Below are 3,530 nucleotides of genomic sequence, written 5' to 3'. Positions count from 1 at the left end.
ACTTGAGCACCAAGGTGGATTTTGGGTAAAAAAAGGCTAATCATTGTCATTACGTCAAGCGTTTGGACGGCCCTAAACGGTTGCCACGGGAGACTGAAGGATTTCTCAAATGATAGAATCAAAGTAACTTTCCAGATATGTGACAGAAATCTCAAAGTAGCTTTAACATAATACCCCCCCTTAGTAATAGGAAAAACAGAAAATGTGAGGCATTTCATGCTAAGCAATCTTGGCTACATCCTTTTCTTCAGAAGTAACGACTTCCCAATAATTACATCAGCTGCATCTGCCCATTTGATACAGTACTCAGTCTGCTAATTGGGTTGATGCTGGATGCTTTTGTAGCTTTTCCTGTTTTCATGGTTCGACTATGCTGGAAAAAAAAAAGCTTGCTGCCCATTTGTTCCGGTGGGGTAAATGCAGTGAACATGATATGATGTGTTATTTTTTTTGCATGGTTGTCAATAAACACCTTTTGCAGTGACTAATTTGCACAAAATCTAAAATCAAGTCGAGCCGTCGCCAGAAAAAGCCTCAAGGTTCGCAAAACGCAACTATTGTGTTCTGCCAAACATTCTGGCCATGACTGTGGATTGTCCTACGCCAGCCTGCCAGACCCTAAACTAACCCTGCTGATGAAATAATTACTGTTGCTACTGTGTAGTGGCCAGAAATCGTCTGGCACTCTGTGTTCACAGTGTATTAAACCCATTAAAGTGTTAAGCAACACAGTGTTTATGTACCATAAATCCACAGTTATGACTGAGCCAAACAGAGAGCAAATTAGTCACAATAAATGCTCTAAAGCTTATTAAAAAAAATTACAATTAGGAACAGTTTTCATTTTAACAGGAGAAACAAAAGCCAGCTGCATTTCTTTAAAAAATAAAAATAAAAAATCAGTCTTTTGTCATGAACCGTCATATCGTCAAGAGTTGCTGCTGCAGATTAAAGCGTGAACAAGAACACATGTCGGGGGATTTTAAGATCCCCAGTGAGGGTTTCTTTTTTTTTTTTAAAGTCCTATTAATGCCATCATGTTCTGTTCCTATTAGGTGTTCGCTCCGTGCCTAAGGAACTTTCTCTGTCCTTCAGAAATGGAACATAAGTACCAGTCAGTTCATTTGCACAGACTCTGGGAGCATACGCAGAAACAGATGTACGGCGTGTCATTTCTCTGCCCTGAGCTCTGCTGCCGCGCCGTTGGCCGGGTGCAGTTTTTACTGCTCCAAGCGACGCTTTCAGGCATTTCCATTAAGTTAATGTAATGTGGCGCGCTGCGCTAACATTGAGTCAGTCGTTACGAACGTGGTAAAGAAACATACAGGAAACGAAGAGTTTCTTAAAGGAAAATGGTAAAGATGCTTTGAAGCCTCGCAGGTCTACGGCTGTTCATACGAACTCATGTTTATTTTCAGCCTGTGAAACTTAGAAAAGCAACGCAGCCATATATATTCCAACATAAAGTAAACCACAGGGATTATTTAGATATACCGTCACCAATAAGATTGGGCTCACCCCTCCGTTCCTATGTTCTTTCATATTTTCAATTAGGCACTTAAATTTAAGTTTGCCGCCATGTTTTAAAATTGCTGTCATTTTTGAGCCTTTTAAAACAAATATTGGTATAAAAAAATGCTACCAAAATTCACAACTTTTAACATTTTTGATACGTAATATCTTCTCGACTTTGGTCCTTATACAACTTTAAAGTAATAACGTATCAGTTTCCAGGTCGAGCGACAGTCGTGGTTAGCTTTAGCCTTCAGCTAATTTCTTTGTGTTTAGCCGTTTAGCTAAGATTCTTGTTCGTCAGCTGTTTCCACCACTAGTAATATCAACAGATTAAACAGATTATTTTAGTGCAGACATATAAACTCTCCATTACACCCATTGTGGCCAGACACAGGAAACATTATCAAATAAAAATATATTTGTATGGTTCAAAATATGAATATACATGCGTGGTTTGACTCCATCTTGAAAAACTGCGGGACTCACCAGGGCGTGAAGAGGGAACCTCATGTTCCTAATGCCTTTGATCATTGCAGCAGCCAGGTGGAGCAGGGTAAGGGGCAGCCATGACTCGACTACCCCGGCCCATTCTGCATCTCCACGGTGTTAATGGCAACCTAATCCCAGCGGCTTTGGTGAGTGAAATAATACTTTTATCGGTGGGACTGGGCTGAGCGGTTGATCAGTGTTTGTCAGCTGCCAAATGTTAACACTGTTAGGAAGGGAGCGGTTGTCTGGATGTGATTTACTAAGTCACCCAGTAACAAGCATAATCTCCAGAGACGTTGTTATGGTTTATTAGTGGTTATGCTGCTGGTTTTCACACATAGCTACTGTTTGGAAGAAAGCCCAGTGGAGACTCTACCTCTTGCTCAAACAAGCGGTATGTTTTTCATGTTCTGCTACATTTTAGGAGATAAAAATGCTGCTAAATGTAAAGTTCTGCTGAAAAAAACTGCTTCGTTACAGACGACTTCTATTCATTATGAAGGGAAAAACAAAATCTGCTGTCTTCAATAAGACTAACTACAAAATAAATATAGAACAAAGTGTTTTTATTCCATCTGGAGGAGGTCTCTTTTTTTTTTTAATTATTTTTGCTTTTCCAAAGATCGCAGCGGAAAATTGGTTCATTTACTGCATTTACAAAATGCACTCAAAACAGCAGCTGTTACAAGCCACCAGACTGCTTCTTTATTGGTGTTCCACAGCCTCTAAGTGCAATTAACAGGCACTCACAAGGAATAAACATCTCAGAGCTTCAAACAACTGTTCAAGCCTGGCTATGGAGCTGACTTCTGTATTTATATCAGAAGTATGAGCTTCAAGCACAGGGAGCATTTTCCAACTGCAGATAGCAGCAGAGCCAATGACAGATTAAAAATCAAGAAGTTATCATGTCTATTGGTCTTACTGGTGATGGAGGATAATGTGGATTTTACAGTAAAAACAATTATGACTAGATCTTTCAAATCCCTTGTGTTTTATGTATATTAAAGTGGTGCAGTGTAAAAACATGTACCCCTTCCTGATTTCTTGTTTTTACTCTTTTTGCTCCTAGAAACGGTTGTAAATAGCATCAAGGAGAAGCATTGCATTGCTGCTGGGGGGGTTGTCGAAAAAGGTATGAGGCTCTTAAAGAGACAGGCCAATCTCAAGGCTTCAGATGCGGCTATGATGAAAAGTCTAATTTCTTTAATGTTTTTGATATATAGAGCATTTGCAATAACTATCACAGGTGTCATAGTTTCTTGGTTGTGCTATAAAATGGTGCCCTGTACCTGCAAAATGCAGAAGTAAATCCCTTTTAAAAGTTATGACGGAAGCATTTCAGACCACTTTAATTCATCAGGTCTCATTCTGTTTTAAGGAAGCAGCTCAGCGTTGCTTTAACTTTCAGAACAATCAGCTGTGTATGTGCTGCGGGGGTCTTAATCGCACCTTTTCCCTTTTAGAAGAGCTAATAGAATAGGCAGGTGTACTTTGCAGTGAACACAGAAGACAAGGAAACAAAA

General features: G+C 39.7%; 1 long non-coding RNA gene across 1 annotated transcript; it reads left to right on the top strand.

The window, feature by feature from the left end:
• Positions 1–1,242: 1,242 nt before the first annotated feature.
• LOC103476107 (uncharacterized) lies at positions 1,243–3,140 on the top strand. Its single transcript, XR_535411.1, has 3 exons — positions 1,243–1,355; positions 2,052–2,150; positions 3,077–3,140. It is a non-coding gene; the product is annotated as an uncharacterized LOC103476107 (long non-coding RNA).
• The last annotated feature ends 390 nt before the right edge of the window (positions 3,141–3,530 follow it).

This window comes from Poecilia reticulata, linkage group LG14 (genome assembly GCF_000633615.1).
Source record: "Poecilia reticulata strain Guanapo linkage group LG14, Guppy_female_1.0+MT, whole genome shotgun sequence".
Lineage (NCBI taxonomy): Eukaryota > Metazoa > Chordata > Actinopteri > Cyprinodontiformes > Poeciliidae > Poecilia > Poecilia reticulata.
Note: the sequence above shows the minus strand (reverse complement) of the source record. Positions and strands in the feature narration are given on the sequence as shown.